Raw genomic sequence first — 26,136 nt, 5'->3', positions numbered from 1 at the left:
ATACCAGAATATGTTTATAATTATGAATAGCATATTTCCTTTATTCCCTCTTTTTTGTGCATCTAGGTTGATTACACAGCTTTTTTTCTTGCTGCCATGCACATGGATGTTGATGTTAATTTATATTCCTTCTTTATGTAGTAAGGTTGCAGTAAAGGTCATCAACACATGTGTCTTTTTGGTATTGTCCAAACTTCCATTATGATCTTCTTATGGGTTGCACTAGTTTACAATATCACAAAACCAAATACAGTTCCTGATTTATTTCAACCTGTCCAGATGTTTATTTATTCGAGTGGTGATAGCTATTCTGCTTTGTAGGATGGGATTTCAGTGACTTTCCTATATATTTTCCTTTGTATTTCCTATGTGGATAAGAATCTCAAACATTTCATTTATTTATTAAACACTTACATTTGTACTGCATTCCTGATCAGTGTCTTTGCTTTTCTTTTGGTATTTGATCAGTTTTTAAGTTCTATAATAATTGATTTTTTTCATATTCAAAATACTCACTTTAGTAAGAAGATTTTTTTTCAATGCTGTGGTGAACAATTAACTAAAATCAACAGATTGTACATTTATACCACTGGAATTTTTGTTTGTTTTCAGCCAGGAAATTGTTTCAATAAAGATGCTGAACTTTTTTCACTAGATAGACTCTAATGATAGTATGTCATATTAGCCTAAACTAATCTCAGAACTAACAGTCACAGCCTGGGCCACAACAGTCTGGGCTAAGTAAAACCACTAACACAGCACATGCTCCATTTAAATAGAGCAAAGGGCTTCATAAAAGTAAGAAGAAAGGCACCCCCTTTATGAAGCAAATTCTGAAGTTCACAAGCAGATATTAGGAATCTGAATACTAAGAAGATATAAGGATAAAACTATATAGAAGAAGAAATTTAGAGTTCAGAATTCGGGAGAAGGAACAACCACTAGATACCAAAACTCAATGCTGAAAGGAAGAAGGGTTTTACACCAAACCTCAGCTGTGTCTGACTCTCTCACACCAAACACACACACACACACACACACACACACACACACACACACACACACACACACACACACACACACCTAGTGAGAGACCTTAGCCAAAGTATAGCCATTCTGGACTTAGTCCGTTTTGAAGGCCTATACTGAAAGTATCCATTGTGAAGGCATTTACTGAAAGTATCCATTGTAAAGACTTTTACTGAAAGTTAGGACTCAGGTTCCTGGAAAAACCATGAAATGTCCCAGTAACATTCTTCCCGTAACTCTCCTAGCAATAGCCATAAGCGGAAGACAGGAAGGTACCTAAAGCTACAGAAGTTTCTTAAGATTCCATAGTTACCATAATTTGCTTCTTACTGCTAAGCCTGCACATGTTAGCCAATAAGATTGTTACAATATTAACTCATTAAATGTAAACCAATCATGTAACTGACAAGCTATGCACCCACTTACTTCAGCCCTATGCCCTATAAAAACCCTGTTAACTCAAGGTTCAGAGCTCTCAACTCTGACCCACTGCGATGCTGACAGTTGTGAGTCCAGGCTCGAGCTTGCAATAAATGACCCTCGTGTGCTCGCATCGGAAATGGCTTGGTAGTCTTTGGGGATAGTTTTCTCAGCACAAGAATAGTGTACACAGAGAACTTCAAGGGCAGCTGTATCTGGGACAATGAAGCTTTCCCCTCTTCCAAGCTGAAATGGGGGTACATTTTGCGTGGAGGATGGCACCCTGTGAGCCCTGCATGCATGGTGAACCAGAGGTGGGAAGCTCTGTGAGCATATCCGGGATGGCCTCTTAGAGGCTGGGGAAGTTTAGTCCTATAGTTGGACATGGCACGAAACAGGAGGACAGTGGGAATCCAGAAGATAGGAGAGGCACAGGAGCAAATATGCCTATCCGTGGAGACTCCTTGGCCGTGTTAAGGAATTTCCAAGCCCACGCATAGCAACCACCACCCAAGTCCCCAGAGGCCACTTGTCTGGGGGGCAGTCCCTGGTCCTGATCCAGAGCCAGAACTTCCCCAGTGGCCCTGTGCCTGGCTAGGGTGGAGCAGTGCCCACCAGCCATTCTTCCTCTGCCCTGCTGCACATAAACTCCCAGCAGCTGCCCGGTCCCCAACACTCATGGCAAGCCAGCTCTGTGGGGCAGGCTGAGCCTGTGCCTGAGATTCCTGGTGCCTGCTTCAAGGCGAGAGTGAGGCCTAGTGCACAGCAGAGGTGGCCCTCACTCACTTCAAGGGCCCCAGAGAGGCATGACAACCACTGGTTCAGCACTGCTGCCCTTCCCACCCCCAGAGTTTCCCTACAAGTCCCTGCCTTTTTACTTGAAATTCTTCAGCCACTGGTTGTCTCATTTCTCACTGCCTGTTAGGGTGGGATTTGAGACTCCTTTCTCTCCTCACCCAGCCGCGAGGCCCCAGGGGCCTAACTCCGCACCTCACAGACACTCCCCAGAACCCAACTGCCTTTGGGGCTGCTGCTTCCTGAGCCATTGGCCTACTGCCTCCTTCCTCCCTTCACCAGCCTCTGTCAGGGCCTCCCGTACTCTCCCTACTACTCCCATCCCCAACCCCAGCTTGGCCTCCCCCTAAGCCTCCCCTCTTCTCCACACAGCTCCCAGTGGCAACCCCAGCAGGGCCACTGCTCTGGGGAAGACAACTGTGGGCCTGGCCCAGCAGAATCATAGGCTCCACAATGTGCAACCGGTTTAGAAATGGAGGAGCATAGGTCACTGATCAGTGTCTTTCACTTCGCTTACACAAGTATTAGTTGTATTAATTTGATATTTAATGTTGGATTTTGTAACCTCTTATTAAGCCTTTGAAGAATAGCTGGTAGAAATATAGTTTCAAAATTCGGATTGTCTCTTGTTTAATTCTTTCGAGATTCAAAGATGTTTAAGTAGTTATAACCATCATGAACTCTCATTTCTATAGCAGAGTCTATTCAGAAAATAATTGCTTATGCATCTGTTATCAATTACTTACAAGACTTGAAACTTTTAAAGTTTCAAATATTACAGGAAGATCTTTGATTCATGTTGAATGGAAGTGAGTAGGTTGAGCTGTTGCATACATTCTCATGTGTTCGTGTGTGTGTGTGTGTGTGTGAGTGCATCTGCGTGTAGGGGGGTATATGTGTATCATTAAAATCAAGGATAAGGATGTTGAGCCCGAGTCTGTACTTGTTTCTTTTTTCTAAGATATACATTATGGCGTTTCTTTCTTCGTGGTATGCTCTGATTGTTTGCCTTTGCCTGATGTGCACATTCCAGGTCAATTTTTCAATTAAAGCTTCTTTTTTTATAATTCAGCATAAAGAGCTCTGATAGTGTGTTGCTTTTAGTCTTCCATCTAAGATCTTCTTTTCATCTTCAAAAATTAACATTCAATATAAATTTTACCTCCTGGCTGATTTTCCCTTTAATTTGCATTTTGAAATAAGTATTATAAGTCCTTTAATCTCTGTATTTATGAAGAAAAATCATTTTGAATTCTCTGTTTAGTGTAATAACACCTGGACAGATTTGTTAGTACCAAGACATTAAATTTACTTTGGTAGTTTTAGTTTAAAATACCTCCTCCATATTTACAGCATGGGGAGACAAATAATTCCTAGTAACAATGATAACAGTTTTATTCATTAAAATATCAGATAATTCATAATTTTGATTATGTCTAGTGGCTAATGAATACATTTGCTCAATAGATTTGTTTGATAGACCCTTGCACAAATATACCACTTGTGGGGGCTGAGAAGGTGGATCAGTGGTAGACAGCTTACCTTGAATGCATGAGACCCTAGGTTTGATTCCACAGCACCACCTAAGCAGAAACAGCTAGAAGAGGTACTTTGGCTCAAGTGGTAGAGCACTAGTCTTGAGCTGAAGAGCTAAAGGACAGTGACAGTTCACCATCATCAACAAATTAAATAAATAAAACTCATACTCAAGTACCTGAATTTCAAAGGTTGATTACCATTTTAGTTAGGGGCAGGGTGCCAAGATACAGCAGAACTCTGTTGCAAAACTTTAAGAGGGATTTCAACACCTAACAAATATGAAAAACAGAAAGTAAAACATTAGCTCGGCCAACAACATATAGAATTGCTACTCAAAGAGAAACCACTACTAAGAATGAACTACTTGTTACAACATTTCTTAAGAGATTATGGCTTTGCCATAGTAATCAAAACAGCTTGGTATTGGCATAAGAACAGACCTCAGGACCAATGGAATAGAATTGAAAACCCAGAAATGAACCCACAGACCTATAGCCATCTAATCTTCGATAAGGGAGCTAAAACAATAGAATGGAAGAAAGACAACCTCTTCAGTAAATGGTGCTGGCAAAATTGGTTAACTACATGTAGAAAACTTAAGCTAGATCCTTATATATCACCCTGCACCAGAATCAACTCCAAATGGATCAAAGACCTTGAACTCAAAGCAGACACTCTGAAAACATTACAGGATGGAATAGGAGAAACCCTAGGTCTCCTTGGCTCAGGCCGAAATTTTCTGAATAGAGACCTGGAAACACAACAAATCAAAGAAAGGTTGGACAAATGGGATTGCATAAAGTTGCAGAGCTTCTGCAGGGCAAATGACATAGCTAGCAAGATCAATAGAAAGCCCACGGATTGGGAGAAGATCTTTACTAGCCATACAACGGACAAGGGTCTCATATCTAAAATATACTTGGAACTCAAAAAATTAAACCCCCCAACAACAAATCCTCAAAGAAACAACTGCCCAATAAATAAGTGGGCGAAAGACTTAAAGAGAAACTTCTCTGAAGAAGAAAGAAGGATGGCCAATAGACACATGAAGAAATGTTCAACATCCCTAGCCATAAAAGAAATGCAAATCAAAACAACATTGAGATATCACCTCACTCCAGTGAGAACGGCAAAAATCAAGAACTCTAACAACAACAGATGCTGGAGGGGATGTGGACAGAAAGGAACCTTAATTCATTGTTGGTGGGAATGTAAACTTGTTCAACCACTTTGGAAAGCAGTATGGAGGTTCCTCAAAAGACTCCACATAGAGCTCCCCTATGACCCAGCAATCCCACTTTTGGGCATTTACCCTAATGTTTACAAACAAGACCACACTAAAGCTACCAGCACAACTATGTTTATTGCAGCATTATTTACCATAGCTAAGATATGGAACCAACCCAGATGCCCCTCAGTAGATGAATGGATCAAGAAAATGTGGTATATATACACAATGGAATTCTATGCCTCCATCAGAAAGAATGACATTGCCCCATTTGTTAGGAAATGGAAAAACTTGGAAAAAATTATATTAAGTGAAGTAAGCCAGGCCCAAAGAAACGTAGGTCCCATGGTTTCCCTTATTTGTAATATCTAGTATATGTATGAGTCAAGCGGAAAAGGTCAGATAATGTGATGTCAGGAAAATGAACCCTTAGATGTGTATTTTAATGTTTTTTTCTTTCATGCATGTGTTTCTAACACATTTATAAGATTATCTCTTTGTTGCTTTGTATGTCCCTCCCCCATAGTATAACCCTTGCTTTCACTATATTTGATGTCAGTATAACTTGTGGAGGAGATGGGGAAAAACCAGTTGTTTAAGGATACAGGTGGACCTGTTGCAACAATGAGAAGTACAAGTTGTCATGTCCAAAACGAACTTTACAATGTTGGTGGTGGGGGGGGGGCTGGGGGGAGGGAGGAAGGAGAAGGATTGGGAATAGGGGGGGAGGGGGGAGGCTGGGAAGGGATGTGAAGGATAAACAAAGGAGGAGGCTGCAATGTTTGGTAAGAAATGTTCGCATTATCCTGCCCATGTAACTGTAACTCCTCTGTACAGTATGTTCACAAATAAAATAAAATTAAATTAAAAAAAAAAAAAAAAAAAGAGATTATGGCTTTATATTAATTGTCATATAAATTGACGTTCAAAAACTCCATCGGTGGGCCTGAGTCTTAAGGGCACCTACACAAACTGGAGAAGATCATCATCAATCTGGACTTTTAAAATTGTTATTGTACTTTTAAAATTGTTATATGGAAAACCATTTTGTAAGTCAGGTAATGAGTTCATTTCCTGTTTGACAATCCCATCTCTCCTGTCCCTGTCCACAGTCGTATAGCTCGTTGTGAACACAATAGCTACAGTGTACAAGTGCTGCATTTGTTTCCCTGTTCTACTTGACTATCTCTGGCTCCCTCAATGCCATAAATGGATAAACTAGAACAAAAAAAAATTCCTCTTGTTTCAATTCCTGGAATACATTTCAATATAAACATCAATAGTTTTATGAGAGTGTCAGGCTCTGTACACACATCCCAAACACGTATACTTCCTACACCCAGTCATAACTCCCACCTGATTCTAAGGTACACACAGTAATTCTTTTCACTTTGCACACAGGAAGTAACTGAGATTCAGAAAGATTATGTAACTCACTGGAAATACTGGGTTGGGCATAGTGGCTCACTCTTATACCTTACCTACTCCAGAGAATAAGATCTGAAGATCATAGTTTGAAACCAACCCAGGTTGACATATCCATAATATCTTTATCTCCATTTAACCAGAAGGAAGCGAGAATTGTGTGTTTCACGTGGTAGAGCTAGAACGCCACCAGACATGAGTGGGAAACCTAAAGAATATTGACAATATGATGATTTTTAAGAACTAATGTTGTCCTGTAAATAATCTCAGACACCACACACACACACATACAGACACAAACACACACACACACACACACACACACACCACAATCACACTCCTTAAAACAGATGTTAGTACTGAAATCCAAATAGATTTTTTTTATTTTATGTTTTATTTTTAGTTTAGTGAGGTTTGACTTGATAGTTTCTACTGATGAGCCACAACTTAAAACTTCCTTATAATTATACCCATATCTGTATTCAGAAGAACATTCTCCTAGTTAAGTCTTCCTCCTTTTTCAGCAATGATAAGTTTTCTCTTCTTGGTCCAGTTTCTTTTTGGGATCTCAATCTCTTAGAATTTTCTGTTTTGCATGGTCTGTAAGTTCATTGATTCAGTAGATCTCAGCCATCCTAATAACCTGGACAGAACCTGCCTTGGGAAAAGAGTTCCAAGCTCACCATTCAGTGGATGTTGTTAGTACTCACCCATAATCACATTCTCTTCAGAATTGGGAACTTGTTAGGTCTAGGAATTCAGGAAAAGCACTCATTGTGTGCTATTTCATGCTTTTTTTTTTATTGGCAGCTTCCACCTATTGTCTACTTTAAGCATGGTATGAAGAGAAGGATTGTCCTCTAAGAGACAGAAGCACTGTACTAACTGTGGCTCTCAAAACATAGAAGGAGGGAAAGAAGTCAGAAGGAACCATAGAGCCTAGAAACTGATTTCTTAAAATCTCAAACTTCCTTTTATCTTACCTTCAAAATAGAAAGTCAGAGACTGCAGTTACTTGTATGCTCCATTTATATTCCTGAGCAAGGGGCTCCCTTCGCCTTTGCCCTTCTGACAATTTACATCAGGGGTAGGTGGGAAGATGTAACAAGAACACCTAGAGTTTGGGCCTGGGATTAAAAACTCCTTTTTGTGATCATAAACATTCCACCACTTCTTGAATTGAATCTGAGGGGCAGAAGGAAAAAAGGTTAGAAATTCAGAAACTTATAATTACTTCTAGGTTTGCTATCTAAACTCATCCCTTTCCACCCCTCAGAATCCTATTTCCCAAATATGTAGACACCCTTACACTCTGTTCTCCTGGAGCATTTGTGTGTGGGGTATCATCTCCTTCTTATATGTACTGCTTTACAAATGGAGATTTTCTCCTAGGCTCAAAATGATTTCATTGATTGGGGCATTGTGCAATATACTAAACAGAGAGTTACCTGGAAGGAAGGTCCTAGAAAGCAAAACATCTACTAGGACAATGGAAACCCATGGTTTGGCATGCTTAATGTTTTAACTTGTGCACTGAACTAACAGAAGAAAATAACACACTAAGAAATCTGCCAATTATGCCAAATAAAGAGATATGATGTAGGTCAGAGAAAGGACATTGATTTCATGGTGGTCATGACAAGACAACACTTTACCACACGTTCAAAATACTAATCCATACTCACCTATGGTTTTATTCACCCATGTCATTAGGTCTGAGTTGTATGTAGGAGTCCTCAGGGCCTTCAGAACAGGAAGATCTCAGGGAGAGATTAACACTGGTCTACCATTTTGGGCATAAAATAACCAGTTTGATGAAAGTTCTTAGTAATATCCCACAAATATGTGCATTTATCCTAGTACACTTGGTAAGTATCCCCTCACTAAATTATCTTTGGTTTCATCATTTGCTGACATAGCAGCTGTCTGGTAGCTCCATTGTGAATTCACTTTATTCTGCTGAACCAGATATGGAGAAGGAGAGACTGACACATTTGTGTCTTTCTCAATGAGCAGTGAATGGCAGGGAAGTATTTAAGAAGCTCCCCATGTTCTCAGTTAGCTAGTACCATCTTGCATTCCAGCTCAAATCTTGATAAACAGATACAGAAATTAGCTTGTTGTACCAGATTCACAGCTAGAGAGGTAGATGAGAAAATAGAAGGGCTTGGTGTGAAAGCCACGGGTTGATATGAAGCACAATTCAAAAGATGTGGAGATGAAGCGAGCTACCTGGGAAATGGAGAGGCAGCTGAAACAGAAGAAGAGCACCTAGAGAGAGAAGACAGAGCAAGTTTGATGCTACCTGGACATTAAAGTAATCCACCTGAGGTACAACAATCTGGTTGTGCATAGCCACAGAGAGAAGTTGGAAGAACATCAGCAAGTGCTCTTGCCCATTTCTAGGGAGCTCCCCAATTGGGATGGTAAGAATTGGTAGCTTCTCAGAGCACTGCTGCTGAGCACATCTCAGATCCCTTGCTACCATGATAATTGACACTGGGGAGGAGCAGCAAGAGTTGTATGAGGTTGTTGCAGCTTACTATGTGGAGCCATTTCTGTAGCATTGTGGAGTGTGGTCTCTCAGGATGCTTAGAGCAAAGATCCTATAGTTGGTGTCAAAGAATGCAATCTACTTGGAGTAGACATTTATAGATGGCACGTGCCTGAACACAACAAGCTGATAATGAGCTGCTAGAGGTACTTTCTCTAAAGATCTAACAGCCAAAACTGGACAGGCAAACCCAGAGCTCTGCACCACATCAGGCCACCATGTCAATTGCTTCTCCCACAGTACTGGCTACCCACTTTGCACACCCATGACATTGTTACCCTGATTGTGCCCCACAATCCCTCACAACTATTTTACTCTTTCACTTTGTCTATGCTTCCTTGTCCCTGCAAAACAGTTCTGGATACCTGTGTTAGCTACCCCAACCCCTGCAAAGCTGTTGCTGCTAACCAATTTCCTTACACTGGAACTCAGCAATTATAGTCACAGTTAACCGTTACCTGGTATCCTACTCTCTACTACTCTTTTCTGCTACCCATAATTTATAACACTATGGTTCCAGCCATCTGAACCTTGACACCTCTCTCTCCCCTGTCTCTGTTACCCCATTCTCCCCAAAAAAGCAAGCGAAGAGTGGGCACAGACAGTTGACTTGGATACTCCTCTTGCAGGCATAATGGAACAAGTTATTCCTCAGGTATTTAACTCGAGGGACTAACTGGTGGTGGAAAGAAACAGCTTACTCAAAGTTGACTAAAATCCAAGGACATGACTTATAACTTATTGCTAGGAAAAGAAGGCCCTGCAGTAAAAGTTACTGAGAAAGAAAATTTTACAAATAGTATTAGGAACGATGCAAAAGGTTGAGCTTAGTCTCTTCTACCAGTTGTCTGAATTATTTTATGACATATGATATGTAACTACATTGCATTTTAAAAATTATATGAAGATGCACATATATGTGGTATTTTTATTAATTGATGGAATAGTTGAATAGGATCATGTTAATGATATTCAATAGTTCATGCTCTATGATGTGCCCATGAATCTGCCTTTGGCAATATGTATTGACCTCTCTAACAACAATTGGAATTTCATTGTCAAATACAACAAGGAGATTATTCGTCCTAGTACCAAAATGAATGCGGGAACAAGAAAACTGAATAAAGCTTACAATTTTGATGGGAGGGGGTCAGTGGTAAGGGTTATGATAAAAGAGAAATTCTTCACCATGGAATCTTGGAAGAATAGAATATGTTTTATTGAATTACTAGCTTTTTACATTCTTAGAAAGCAAAACATTGTTTTTTATTCTTGCTATTTAGAACCTCTTTAATGAATAGTTTAACAAAAAATTATTAATACAACTTTGAAAATTCAATGATGTGAATTATCAGATTAACATTATACTCAAAGTTGGTTTGAGATGTAAGCAGGCTGCATTCCTTTTCTATTAAATTAATGGAATAAGCTTCATTTTGAATGGTTGGACAGTCCATCACACTTGTTCCAAAACAAGAAAATATACTGGAGAGAAAAAAAAGAGGAGTAGTTCCAGGAAGATGGCAGAGGAGAACCTGGAGGCTAAACAAGCTCCCACCATAAAGCAGTTTTAGTGTAATAGTGAACTGTCCTAGGCGGGAGAATTACACCAAGTGTGCCATCCCAGTACAGAGACTTTTGCCAGAAAGGGAAAATCCAGGTAAGGAAACAGATCTGAGCACTTGCAGTAGCAGTGGCCATACCTACAACACAGAGAGTCCTGGACAAATGTGCCAGACACAGCGAGTGATCGGATTCTACCCAACACCAGCAAGAACTGACAAGGTGCAGGTAAGGTATCTTCATCCTGCAGATCACAGACCAGAAACAACCCAGGAACCTAGACATAATAACTCCTTCTCAGGGAGCAGAGGAGGCAAGGTCACCCCCCCCTCCCCTCCCCACTGTTCCACTACCTGAGATCTCCATCTTTGATAATGGCAAAGGCATGGCTGAGAATATAGCTCCAATCCAGGACTTGGAGGAAAACAAAAGTCATTTAGCAGGTCACAAGAACCTATCCTGACTTGCCAGGCTCAGCTCCATTCAAGAGAAAGTCACCCAGCCCAGGCAGTGAAAACTCAGCCCCCAGAGGAATGTCTTTCTTCACTGTGTAAACAGAGCCAGAGGCTTCCCCTCCTTATAGCAGCCTAGACAATCAATTGAAATTCAGTAATCATAAACCCTGAGAATGGCTCCATGCTGGGCTCTGTGAGTGTCTCAGAAGCTAGCCCCTCAGGGAAAAGCTAGTGTTTGCTGAAAGGCCTCAACTCTACCCAGAACCTAGCCTCATCACAGCATCTCCAAACAAGAGGAAACTGCCAACTCTCTCTTTTGTGAGAAACAAAGCAGATCTCTCTCCCACTGAACTAACCTGGGAGGAGGATCACAAAATTCTGGGGAAAGCAAACCATTTTTCTGCCTGCCAAACAAACTAACTTAAGAAACCAATCAAGCCACAGGAAAATCAAACACCACAAGCAGACCAGAGACTCCACCAAGAGACTAGTTATGGACACAAGGGAGATATAGGATCTTCCCATTCACCCCCCCCCCCCCAAAGAACCCTTTCTTTTTACCTTTTCATTAACTTGTAATTTTTTTAAGAAAATTGTTTTCTATTAATCTGTTTTTTCCTCTTATAATTTTTATTTTAGGTGTATATGTGTGTGCACTTTTGTATTTTTATTTTATCTCTACTGAATTTTGATCTTTTTCCTTTCTTTCTCATTCTTTTCACTTTTTCTTCTCTTCATGCTTTTTTAGGTGACTTAATTGCTGTTCTCCTCATCCTCAGATATACCCTTTATTGATTATTAGACCTTATTCCACATTGTTTACACACTTAATCCAAAAATTTATTAATTATTTCAAAAACTCTTAGGCTTAAATTCCTTAATAACAGTATTATCTCATAATACCTATATAATATTATCATTATTTTTTATTTTTATTTTAAGTGTTTTTAGTTCTTCACATCTCCTTTCTACTTGTCCGCTCCTCTCATCCTATTCCTGTTCTTCTCTCAATATTTCCTCTTTAAACTTGCATCATTTTTGTGTTTCACTTTTTAAATTTAAATTTTTGTTTTTCCATTTTTTCTTGCCTCTTTTATTTTCTCTTCTCTTTCTCCTATCATTTTGTCCAATCTATTTTCCTCTTTGAGATTAGGACTTGGTTAATTTCACTCTCCTTTTACCTTTCTACATCTCTCTAATCCTATTTTTCCCACTTTTCTCCCTAAAACTAATAATTTCTGGTTTGCCAAATTCTACTTTGCTGTTCTTAGCCCATTAATACATTGTTGTTTTACATTGAATAGATAGTACCTGTTGAAATAGATTGTATCTGTCAACTTTTGATTGTGCAACTACAGGACTTTGGTTGATGCTTGCCTAAAAATAGTGTTCTAGCACAAAACTGGTGTTACTTTCATACCAAATAGAGGCATTCATGGAATCCATTAAAAGACAGCTGAATGAAGTCAGGGAGACCCGAAAGGGAATGTTGAATGGAGCCCAACAGAAAGAATGAGAGTCCAAGGAAACCATAACCAATCAACTAAGTGATTTGAGAATAAACACTGAAGACGAAATTAAGGAAGTAAACAAATTCATACAAGATCTAAAACAAAGCTCCATCAAAGAATTTGAAGCCATCAATGCCAACCAATTAGAAGGAAAAAAAATGTTTAAAAAGTAGAAATTCTTTTATTTATTTATTTATTTATTTTTGGGGTGTGGTCGTGGGACCTGAACTCTGGGTCTGGGCGCTGTCCCTCAGCTCTTCAGCTCAAGGCTAGCACTCTACCACTTGAGCCACAGCGCCACTTCCGGCTTTTTATTTTGCTTGTGTGGTGCTGAGGAATTGAACACAGAGCCTCATGCATGCAAGGCAAGTGCTCTACCACTGAGCCACCTTCCCAGCTCTCAAAGTAGTAATTCTTGAGAATAGGTTAGACCATGCAGAAGACTGAAACTCGGGGATTGAAGACACCCTATATATTATAGAGGGAGAACATGCAACTATCTAAGACAAATCCAAGAAATATGATAGATCTATTCAACATTTGGAAGACACCATCAGAAAGCCTAATCTGAAGATAATAGGTGTAGAGGAGCACCTAGAAACAGAAGGTCTAGGAACTTTGTTTCACAGGATCCTAGCAGAAAACTTCCCAAACATGCAAAAAGATAGGCCTATTCAAATAAAAGAAGCTTTTAGAACCCCAAATAGACCAGACCAGAACAGGACATCATATGAACACCTTCTAATCCCCACAGGATCAATTCAGACCAAGGAAAACAGCCTCAAAGTTGTCAAGAAGAATAGATCAATCACCTATAAGGGAAACCAATTAGAATCACCTCAGATTTCTCAGCAGAGACAATTAAAGCAAGAAGAACCTGGAATGATGTAGGCCATGCCCTAAAGACAAACAACTATCAACCAAGAAAATAGTACCCGGTTTTAATCTCCTTCATGACTGAAGGACAAATAAAAACTTTCCATACCAAAGAAAAAGTGAAACAAAATATCTTTACCAAACCAGCTTTACAAAAGTTACTTAAAGATGTCATACACAGAGAAAACCAACAGGACCACAATAAAGGGTAAGTAACTGCACCCAAATTGAGAATCCAAGAACCATAGGAAGAAACCAGTTGGCGCAGCCCTCAAGAAGGTGCATAAAATGGCAGTAACTCCCAAATATCTCTCAGTACTGTCTCCCAACATTAACAAACTTAACAATACAATTAAGCAACATAGATTGTCTAGTTGGGTGAAAAAAAGATCCTTCTGTCTGCTGCATTCAGAAGCCATAACTTGCTCATATAAACAAACACGTTTCACGTTGAAAGTGAAAGGCTGGAACAAAATCTAACAAGCAAACGGCCTCATAAACAGGAAGGAGTTGCAATCCTAATATCAGATAAAAGAGATTTCAAATTAAAATTAGTGAGAAGAGATAAAGAAGGTCGCTATATACTACTTAAGGGATCTCTTCTTCAGGAGGATATTACAATTCTAAATATCTATTCCCCATAAGAGCACCCAAATTTATCCAAGAAACTATATTTTTTCTCACATCTCCCATAGATGCAAAGATATTAATTGTTGGGGACTTTAACACACTCTCCCCACTAGATATATGAACTCGGCAAAAAAAATCAACAGAAAAACCATGGATATAAAAAACTGCATAGATCACATAGATTTAACAGAAATCTACCGAATATTTCACTCAGCACACAGGGAACTTTTGCCAAGAGAGACCACATTTAGGTCACAAATTAAACTTATAAAATCCAAAAACATTGCAGCTATACCTTGCATTCTCTCAGACTACAAGGGAATAAAATTAGGACTAAACACCAAAAGCCACTAATGAAAGTCCTGTAATACATGGAGGCTGAGCAACACACTGTTGAAACACCAATGGGTCATGGAAGAGATCAGAAACGAAATTCAAATGTTTATAATATTCAATAATAATGAACACTCAAATTGCCAACTCCTCTGGGACAGAGCAAATGCAGTACTCAGAGGCAAGTTCATAGCTCTGAGTTCCTACATCAACAAATTGGAGTGACCTGAAACCAACAATTTAATGAGACATCTGAGCCTCCTTGAAAAAGAGCAGCAGGAAAAACCACAATCCAGTAGATGGAAAGAAATAATTAAAAATAAATCAAAACTAAATGGATTAGAATCCAAAAAATCATAGAAAGAATCAGCAAAACAGGGTTGGTTCTTTGAAAAATTAACAAATTGACAGACCCTTAACAAATCTTATTAGAAGAACAAGAGAACACCCTCAAATAAATAAACTCAGAGATGAGAATGGAAACATCACCACAGACTCAACCAAGATTCAGTACATTATAAGGAATACTTCTCAAGCCTTTATGCTAATAAGTTTGAGAACGTGTCAGAAATGTACTGTTTCCTAGTAAATATAGACATGCCGAAACTAAAACAAGATGAGTTAAACCATCTTAACTGGCCCATATTAAGCAATGAAATAGAAATAGCAATAAGAGAACTCCGATCTAAGAAAAGCCCGGGACTAGATAGTTTTACAGGAGAAATCTACAAGGCCTGCAAAGCAGGGCTTACGTCAATACTTCTCCAAATCTTCAATGAAATTGAAAGAGAAAGTTCACTACCGAACTCATTCTATGAAGCCATCATAAACCTCATCCCCAAACAAAGCAGAGACTCATCAAAGAAAGAGAACTATAGATCCATTTCTTTGATGAACATTGATGCAAAACTTCTTAACAAAATATTGGTCAATCGACTTTCACAATTCATCCAAAAAATCATACTTCATGATCAAACAGGATTCATTTCAGGGATATAAAGCTGCTTCAATATATGCAAATCAATTAAAACAACAACTCACATCAACAAGAGCAAGGATAAGAACCACATAGTTACCTCAATAGATGCAGAAAAAGGATTTGACAAGATCCAACACCCCTTTATTATGAAGGTTCTGGAAAAATTAAGAATTCAGGGAACATTCCTCAATACAATAAAGGATGTATATGACAAATCTACATCCATTTTACTTAATGGTAAAAAAATAAAGGTATTTCCTTTTAACTAAGGAATGAGATAAGGATGTCTACTCACTCCACTTCTCTTCAAACTAGTATTAGAATGGCTAGGTACAGCAATAAGATAAGATTCAAATATAAAAGGGAATCCAAATAGGGAAAGAAGAAGCTCTCCCTCTTGGCAGATGACATGAACTTGGATTTAAAGAATCCCACGGACTCCACTCCCAAATTATTCAAGCTGATTCAAAACTTTGATAAAGTAGCAGGGTATAAAATTAACCCTCAAAAAACAATGGCTTTTCTGTATGCCAAAAATGAGAAAAGTATGGCTGAAATCAGGAAAGCAACTCCATTCGTAATAGCCACACAAAAAATAAAATACCTTGGACTTAACAAAGAAAAGAAGGACCTCTCTGATGAAACTTTAAAAACCTGAAAAAGGAAATCAAAATAGAACTTAGAAAGTGGCAAAAACTCCCATGCTCCTGGATTGGAAAGATCAACATCATGAAAATGGCAATACTTCCCAAGGCTTTCTACAAATTCAATATGATACCTATCAATATTCCAGCCTCATTCTTTCAGTAAAAAAAAGAGGCAATCCAAAAATTCATATGGAACAATAAAAGACCCCGAATAGCAAAAACGATATTTAACGGAAACAACAGAGCTGGAGGAATATCAATACCAAATTTCAAACTCTTCTACAAAGCCATAGTAATTAAAACAGCTTGGTACTGTCACAAGAACAGACCATAGGACCAATGGAATAGAAATGAAAACCCAGAAATGAACCTATGTACCTATAGACATCTAATGTTCGATAAGGGAGCTAAAAAATTAGAATGGAAGAAACACAATCTCTTCAGTAAATGGTGCTGGCAAAATTGGTTAACAACTTGTAGGAAACTAAAGCTAGATCTTTATATATCATCTTGCACCAGAATGAACTACAAATGGATCAAAGACCTTGGAGTCAAACAGACACTCTGAAAACATTAAAGAATGGAATAGGAGAAACAGTAGGTCTCTTTTGCACAGGCTGAAATTTTCTTAATAGAGACCCAGAATTACAACAAATCAAAGAAAAGTTGGACAAATTGGATTGCAGAGCTTCTGCATGGCAAATGACATAGCTAGCAAGAGCAATTGAAAGCCCATTGATTGGGAGAAGCTCTTCACTACCATACAACAGACAAGGGTCTCATATCTAAAATATACCTTGAACTCAAAAAAAATTAAATCCCCCAACAACAAATCCTCAATAAAACAACTGCCCAGTAAATAAGTGGGCTAAAGACTTAAAGAGAAACTTCTCTGAAAATGAAAGAAGCATGGTCAATAAAGACATGAAGAAATGCTCAACCTCTTTTGCCATAACACAAATGCAAATCAAAACAACATTGAGATACCACCTCATCCCAGTTAGAATGGCTAAAATCAAGAACTCTAATAACAACAGATGCTAGAGAGGATGTGGGCATAAGGGAAATTTATAGCATTGTTGGTGGGCATGTGAACTTGTTCAACCATTTTGGAAAGTAGTATGGAGCTTCCTCAAAAGATTCCACATAGAGCTCCCCTATGACCCAGCAATCCGGCTTTTGGGCCTTTACCCAAATGGTCACAAACAAGACCATATTAAAGCTACCAGCACAATTATGTTTATTAACCATTATTTACCATAGCTAAGATATGGAACCAACCCAGATGCCCCTCGGTAGTTGCATGGATCAATAAAATTTGGTATATATATGTATATGTATATGTATATATATATATATATATATATATATATATATATACACACACACACACACACACACACACACACACACACACACACACACACACAAGAGAATTCTATGCCTCCATCAGAAAAAAGTAACATTGTCCCACTTATTAGGAAATGGAAAGACTTGGAAAAATTTATATTAAGTGAAGTAAACAAGTCCCAAAGAAACATAGGTCCCATGGTTTCCCTTATTTGCAATATCTAGTATATGTCTGAAACAAGCAGAAAAGGTCACACAAGTTGGTGTTAGGTGAAATGAACCACAAGATAAGGATTCAATGTTGTTGTTTTTTTCTTGCTATTGTTTCTAACATATTTATAAGATGATTTCTATATTGCTTTGTATGTCCCTCCCCCACAGTATAGCCCCTGCTTTCACGGTATTTGATGTTGGTATAATTTGTGGAGGGGAAGGGAAAAAAACTAATCTTTTATCTAGGGATACAGGTGGACCTATTGCAACAATGAGATATACAAGTTGTTAGGTCGAAAAACGAACTTTACAACTTTGATGGGGGGTGGGGGGAGAATCGGGTGGGGAGAGGGGGGGTAGTATGGAAAGGTATAGGAAGGGGAAACAAAGAGACGGCAACAATGCTTGATAAGAAATGTACTCATTTTCTTGCCCATGTAATTGTAACTCGTCTGTTTGGTAGTCTCACTATAAAAAAATAAACAAATAAAAAATAAAAGAAAAATGAACTTTACAACTTGGCAGGCGAGGAAGGGGGATGGGCAAAGGGGTGACTGAAGAGCATGGGGGCGGGGGGGGGGGGGGGGGGAAATGAGAACAGATGGGAAGGAGAAACAAAGGAGGAGGCAACAATGCTTGATGAATAATGTACTCATTATCTTGTCCTTATAATTGTTACCCCTCTGTATGGTATTTTCATAAATAAATAAATAAATTCGAAGGAGACTCAAAGCTGCTGAAATGAGCATATTTCCCATTTGGACTTTAATGGGATTTTTCTACAAACAAGATTTTCATCTTAACCCAATAATTTCACAATGCATTGCTACAGAATAGATTGTAAATGTAATATTTAATACTATTGTATACTTGAAGACAAAGTTTTACAGAAACCTTTAATTTCAGATAAACTAGAATATTCCAATAAATACATAGAAGAAATATAATTTAAAAATTCACTGATCAAAGCAAACCCTGGCAGGAATGTCTGAAAGATGCTTATCTGAAAACAGGAATTGGCACTGTGGCTCAGTTGGTAAAGGGTTCCACTTGAGCTGAAGAACTGAAGGATATGTTAACACTCTGAGATTAAACCCCAGGACTGACAAAAATAAAATTTAAAGAATTGAAGCATTAAGGCTGGGAAGGAGACTCAGCAATAGAGTGCTTTTTCTGAATGCATGAGGTCTTGGGTTTAATTCCTCATTACCACATAAGCAGAAAAATGTGGAAATGGCTCTGTGGCTCAAGTGGTAGAACACTAGCCTTGAGCTGAAAAGCTCATCAGGTACAGCAACCAGACCCAGAGTTTAGGCCCTCCTACCACCACCACCAACAACAACAAATTAAAGCATCAAAAACCTGAAGTTGTCCAGAATAATGAGTGCAACATTATCCGTTTACATGACTTAGTGACTTTAAACCTAGTTTAAAAGGGGAGGTGGTGGGCAATTTGTGTGTTTGCCAAAACCTGCAAAATTGTTATGTACTTTCCCAAGGAGGAAGAAAGGAGGAAATGGGGGGAAGAGGGGAGGTGTTTGGTGACCTTGCCTTTTGGTTCAGTGATTGTTTTCTGGAGTCAAATTCAGAGAAATTCTGCTTGAAATCCTAGTTCCATGGGGTGGGAGGGCAATGAAGAAGCCATGCCCTGGAATTGGTTTTGTCCTGTCCTTGGCCTAGCTCCATCCATCACTGGATAATCCATGTCCCACTTCAGGACCAAGAAGCCTTGAAGACTACTGATCCACTAGGCAGATGGACCTAACCACAACCAGAAAAGGCAAAAAATGCAATGCCGAAGACAACACTGGAAATCTATACCAGAAAGAGAGTTTTATATTGTTTATTGTAAAAATACTATACAGAGGGTTTACAGTTTCATGAGTAGGGTAATAAGTACATTTCCTATTGAGCATTGTTACCTCCTCCTTTGTTTTTCCCCTACTATCCTTTACCTCTCCAACTCTCCAACTCCTCCCTCCTTTACCCCTACCCGACATTGTAAATTCATTTTCGACACACTGTCCTGTACATCTCATCATCCCAATGGGTCAACCTGCATCCCTATTTCAGCATTCTGCTGTAACCTTTCCACTCCCCAAATTACAAAAATGTATATAAAAATGCAGAACACTGGAATCAAATAAACTGAAAACAGGGATTATACCATGGGGGGATGAACCTACAAAAGAATCATATAGTGCATTATAAGTATACTAAAAACAAAAACAAGAAAGAAAAAATCACTTGTGTGTCTGACTTGGGGTACCTTTCACTTAATGTCATCTTATATGGTTATACGTTCATAGCATTTGACCTTCTCTGCTTGTCCTAGACATGTCCTAGTCCTTGCAAACCAGGGAAACCATGGGACGTATGTTTCTTTGGGCCTGGCTTACTTCACTTAATGTAATATTTACCAAGTCTTTCCATTTCCTAACAAATGTGACAATTTCATTCTTTCTAATGGAGGAATAGCATTCCTCTGTGTGTGTGTGTGTGTGTGTGTGTGTGTGTGTGTGTGTGTGTGTGTGTGTGTGTGTATCACATTTTCTTGATCCATTCATGAACTGAGGAGCATCGAGGTTGGTTCCATATCTTAGCTCTTAGCTATGGTGAATAATCCTGCAATAAACATGGTTGCACAGGCAACTTTGGTATGACCTTGTTTGTGATCATTTGGGTAAATGCCTAAACGCCCGAAAATGGGATTGCTGGGACATAGGGGAACTTTACATGGAGTCTTTTGACGAACTTCCACACTGCTTTCCAAAGTGGTTAAACAAGATTACACTCCCATCATCAATGAAATAGGGTTCCGTTTTAGCCACATCCCCTCCAAAATGTTATTAAATTTCTTGATTATAGCCATTCTAACTAGAGTAAGGTGCATTCACAATGTTGTCTTGATTTGCATTTCTTTTGTGGCTAGAATAGTTGAGCATTTCTTCATGTGTCTAATGGTCATTTTTATTTCCTCTTCAGAGAAGTCTCTCTTTATGTTTTTAGCCCACTTAATCATCTAGCAGTTGTTTCATTGAAGATTTGCTGTTTGGGGATTTAGTTTTTTGAGTCCTAAGTATATTTTAGATATAAGACCTTGTCCGTTTTATACCTCGTGAAGATCTTCTCCCAGAATGTGTGCTTTCTATTGATATTGCTATCTATGACCTTTGCCTTGCAGAAGCTCTCATGTTTCATGCAATCCCATTTGTCCAACCTTTCTTTGATTTCTTTTTATTAACTATTGTAATATGTTTATTAAATACAGACTGCATTAGCACTTGGAATTTATAATTCCATCGCATCTTGTAATAGTAAATTACTTGTTTCATAAAGAGATGAATTAAGGAATGAATTTCTTCACTGATTTTTCTTTACTCTATGTTTCTGGCTCTCTACTAAGAAAATTTCAGTATGTGCTAAAAAGCCCTAATTTATCCTATTCCTTCATGTAATGTTTTCATGTTGTCCTCTTTTATTTTAAGGTCTTTCATCCATTTGAAGTTGATTCTTGTGTAGGATGTTATATATGGATCCAGCTTTAGTTTAACAGGTGTTTAACCAATTTTGCCCACACCATTTACTAAAAAGGCTGTCTTTCTTCCATTCTCTTTTTTTAGATCCCTTGACAAAGATTAGGTGGCTATCGGTCAGGGGGTTCATTTCTGAGTCTTCAGTCCTACTCCATTGGTCCTCAGGTCTGTTCTTGTGCCAGAACCAAGCTGTTCTTATTACTATCTCTTTTTAGTAGCATTTGAAATTTGGAACTGATATTGCTCTAGTGCTGTTCTTTCTGCTAAGAATTGACAAACCTACAAACAGCATTATACTTAATTGTGAGAAGTTAAACCCATTTCTTATAAATTCAGGAATGAGATAAGGATGTCTGCTTTCTCCACTCCTTTTCAACTTAGTAATAGAATGCTAGCTGGGGCAATAATATAAGATGCAATCTTAAAGGGATCCAAATAGCAAAAGATGAAATAAAACTCTCCCTCTTTGTAGATGACATGGTCTTGTATATAATGAAACCCATGGACTCCATTCCCAAGTTACTCGAGCTGATCAGAAACTTTGGCAAACTAGCAGAGTATAAAATTAACCCTCAGAAAATAAAGGCTTTTAATTTAATAACGATAAGAGTGCAGCTGAAATTAAGAAAGCAACCCATTTTTACTAGCCACACAAAAAATAAAATACTTAGGAGTTAATTTAAGAGGTGAAGGACCTCTATGATGGGAAGTTTAAAAACCTGAAAAAGAAAATTAAAGCAGAGCTATGGAAGTGAAAAACTTCCCATTCTCCTGGATTGGGAGGATTAACATCATGATAATGGCAATACTGCCAAAGGCTATATCCAAATTCAATGTGATACCTACCAATATCCCAATTTCACTCTTCAATGATATAGAAGAAGCAATCCAAAAATTCATATGGAACAATAAAAGACCCCGAATAGCAAAGAAGTTTATTGTGACCCTCATTTTGTATTGCCACCTTGATTCTACAAAGTCATTTATGAATTTTAACTTTCTTCCCTCCCTTTGGATAAAGCTCACAAACACCCTGCCTCTAGCTCCCAGACACTTAACTCTTAGCTCTGGACAATTGTTCCTAAATAATGTGTTACTTAATTGTATTTTGTGTACATAAAATATGCTTATAAAACTAGCATATTTTGATCTTATGAGAAAGCAGCCTTTTTCCCCCCTCTCAAATTTAGTTCCTGATAGACATTTTTATAGAGAATCTGTTTTCTTTTTTAAATGAAAGACTGGTAGGAAACTATGTTCATAATCTGGCTCCTTCTCTCGGACCTCAACACCTAAAACGCAAATTTCACAAAGCATTTACAAGAAACAATGAAAACCAAACATTGGGAATGATCAGATGCAGAACGTTTTACCAAACCCAGAATAACTCTGCTGTCTGAGGGAGGGGCTGTCTCTATAAATTAACAAACAAACCCAAAATGGCAGCCAGGATTACCAGACATGAGTGTCCCTGGCTGCTACTTCATGAACAAGGAGCATGAAAGGGCTTCCTGAGCCTGCTGGAGAGGGTATGGAGGAAGTTTCCTTGCCAGCTTGAGTACAAAAAGATGGCTTCACCCATCTGTGACTGTCTTCCTTGTTTTCTCCCCACAGCAGAGCAGAATTGTCCCCTGCTCTAAGAAGAAAAAATATTGTACCAGCCAATCTGCAGAGTGGCTTCTGTTTGGTCTGCACACCTTCCTAGGTAGGTGCCCCCTGCCCCGCGGTGTGTGTGGCTCCCAGGGGCTGATCCTCAGGGCCCAAGTCCACGGGGCAGGCATGTGTTAGATGTGAGTCAGTAACACTGTCATTCACACAGCAGCTGCCGTGTTGCTGCCCTAGCTGAACAGCAGTTGTACCCTGATCTTCTCCCACAGTCCCAGGGGAGGTGCCTGCAATGGCCCGATATGGGCAGGCTGCCACTAGGATCCTACTTCACCAGACAGACCAGCATGCCAGATGAAGTGGCTGCCACCTGAATTATTAATTATTTTATGGATCAGTATTAAACAAAGTGATACACATTACTGTATGATATGTAATGCTATATCCTTGAGTCTATAGTCCATAATCATTGAACTTTCTAATAGCAAGAATAGATTTTATTGTTTGTATTCATAAGGCCATAATGGAAAACTGAAATAAAAGTACAACAAAACTCTTATCCATAAACACTTGATTAAAACTCAGAATTTGAAAAAAAATTGTTTGTAAGTAGTGCAAATGAAATTAAACTACAATAGTAAAATACACACAAAATACATTACATTAGTTACGTTCAAATGTAAAATAAGTAATTACAGACAGAATTCCTACTGGATAAAAAATATTACAATGGTTTAAAACGTTGAAGTGATATAGGTTATATATTTTGTTTTTATAAAACTTATTTAAATCTCTAAGTTCTGTTTATCTCAGTGAAGGAAAATGTTAGAAAGTAGAAATTATATGTGGCACCTCTTGCTTGCAGTACCACGAAGGGGAGTGGCACTTCCTAATGGGAGTCCTGAGATGAAACGCACACCCCGCCCAAGTAGACACATCAGAGGTCCATGTGGTGACCCTAAGGGGGTCCAGGACACCTCATTGCTGCTGCAGCAGGTGCAGGACCTTTGCGGTGGGCTGTAGCCAACAAGGTTCCATTAGTGACCAAACCAAGCAACCCAGACTCAAGTGCCAAAGCCAGGAGGGAAGGCAGGGCAGATGCCAAATCCTGGCTATCATCCTGGCAACCATCAGTGCAGCCTACATTTCCAAGGCCAAGTCCTTTCTCCTGCTTTGGAGAACAACAAGGGTAGGGTGTGAGCCCATTGCCTCCAAATGGAGTATCCCTAGAATGGCACCCAGAGCTGGGCCCATGTGGGCCAGAAGGGTGACACAGGAGGCTACACAGCAAAGCAAGAGGGGATTCATTCCCCCGGTGCTGCAGCTGGTGTGCTGCAAGTCCAGGTTTCTCTGGCACTGATTGGCATATGTAGGGTTGGCCCTGTACCGATTCCACAAGGACCAGAAAATGGAGGTCCACAGAGATGCTGAAGGGGCTCCAGGTTGTTGAGCTGCTGCAGCTGTCACAAGCCAGCTGGCAGAGGGGCCAACACATGGCTCCAGTACCCAGACCCCCTTAAAAACTGATGAGGTGAACCAAGGTTGGGCTGCCTGGCTCCATGGGGGCAGACTTCATGCCCAGCCTTCCTTTACCCATGGACTGTGCATTGTACAAACATGGTATCCCCCACCCCGCACTCATGGGGGCAGGCAGTGACCCCAGAACAGAGTCTCCGTATGATGGGCCACGCACTCAGGAGCACAGAAGACCAGTACCAGCACAGCTGGAAGAGGAGAGGGCAGCAGTGGCCTCAACTACAGACCCATGGCTGCCAGCTCCTGGGTGAAATGGAGCAACTGAGACTGGGAAGTTAGGTGGGAAGGGTGGGCGGGTCTCATCTGGCAATATTGGGGAGCATGCACACACATCCACTCACTGCACATCCACCGTAAAGGAGTTGGCCACACATCTCAACGGGTGACCTGAGGAGGCACCCACACCCACAGGGACTACAGAAATGGAGTTTCACGTGGTGATTTGGAAAGGGCTCCAGGGCACAGCCTTGGAGCAATGAACAACTGGTAAAAACAGAAACAAAAACAAAACAAAAAGAAAAACGAAAAATGTCCAGTAAAACTTTTCATCAACGATAACCTATTATACTTTAAAAACAGTTTTGCTTTCCTCTTGTCCTGTATTTTTCATGGGGCCCTCTGAATTAACCAGAAATCTTCAGGATTTCTTCATGCATAGTAATAAAAATAAATACAGCTTCTATTCTTTTTTAATTAAGGCAAGTTGCATTTAGTTCTTTCCCTTGTTTGAATCATGAAAAAGAATTCCTGAAGTATATCTGTAAAACACCGAACTCAGCATTTCTTCTGAACTCCTCACTGTAGAAAGAGAATAAAATGACTGAGCAACAGGTATCACCCATATTGTCACTGTGCTAGCTGTCTCTCTGATTAGAAAATAATCCTGCCATGCATATGCAGATTGCTTATGCAAAATCTTTTCCAACAACTCTTGGTGTTATATTGCATTTATTTTCCTCTTCCTGCCTCCTTTCCTGCTCCTCTTCTCCAGGGTCCTGTTTCCCTCTTCCTTCTCTCCTACCTCTACTTTCTCCCTGTCTGATCCTCTTCTCCCTCCTGTTATGCCCTTCCTTCTCTCTTACCACTTCCTCCTCCTTTCCTCTCCTCTTTCTCTTGCACTTTCTCTTCTACGTTTTTATGGTCCTGGGGGTTGGACACACACTAAGCAGATGCTCTCCTGCTCACTACAGGCCTCCAGTCTTGACTTCATTTCAATGACACTCTATTTCTTTGGTGCAAACCCATCAAAGTCTTTTGATTCAGGATTTAATTCATTGTACATATTCTGCACCATGAATATGTGCTACTTCATACAGTGTGGCTAATAGGTTTGGATTATGCTTTGGCCTTCAGTTAAACTCATCAGAAATAATGTGTTTGAAGGCAATCTAATGTGATCCTGTTACTCCCACATTAATGAACTGGTTACTACATATATTGCATGAGTACTTCCATATTGCTCCCAGTTTAATGAACTGTCACTTTGTGGTAACACCCACAGTAACACTAACCCAAGGATTTCTGGAGATCAGAAGATTAAGTCCAGACAGGAGAATCCATGAGATATGTATCTCAAAATAACTACTAAAAAGCCAGAAGAAAGCCTGTGGTTATGTGGTTTAGTGCCATACTTCCACAGAATAAGCTAATGACAGGTCCCAGGCCTCATTTGAAGACCTGTGGTGGGTGCACACACACACACACACACACACGCACACACACACACACACAGACACAAAATTTCCCAGCAAGAGCAAGTATTTGTTTTCCCAATAACATATCTGAGTTCCAATTTATGTGTTTGGATATTTTTGAAAGTTTTATCATCAACTTACCTAATTTTAATGAATGACACCATGTTCACTATTATTTAATCCTGGTTGGAAAATATTTTAAGACACATTTTCATGTA

The sequence above is a fragment of the Dipodomys spectabilis genome, unplaced genomic scaffold (genome assembly GCF_019054845.1).
Source record: "Dipodomys spectabilis isolate Male_0828 unplaced genomic scaffold, ASM1905484v1 ptg000228l, whole genome shotgun sequence".
In the NCBI taxonomy this organism is placed as follows: Eukaryota; Metazoa; Chordata; class Mammalia; order Rodentia; family Heteromyidae; genus Dipodomys; species Dipodomys spectabilis.
This window is presented reverse-complemented; position numbering follows the sequence as displayed.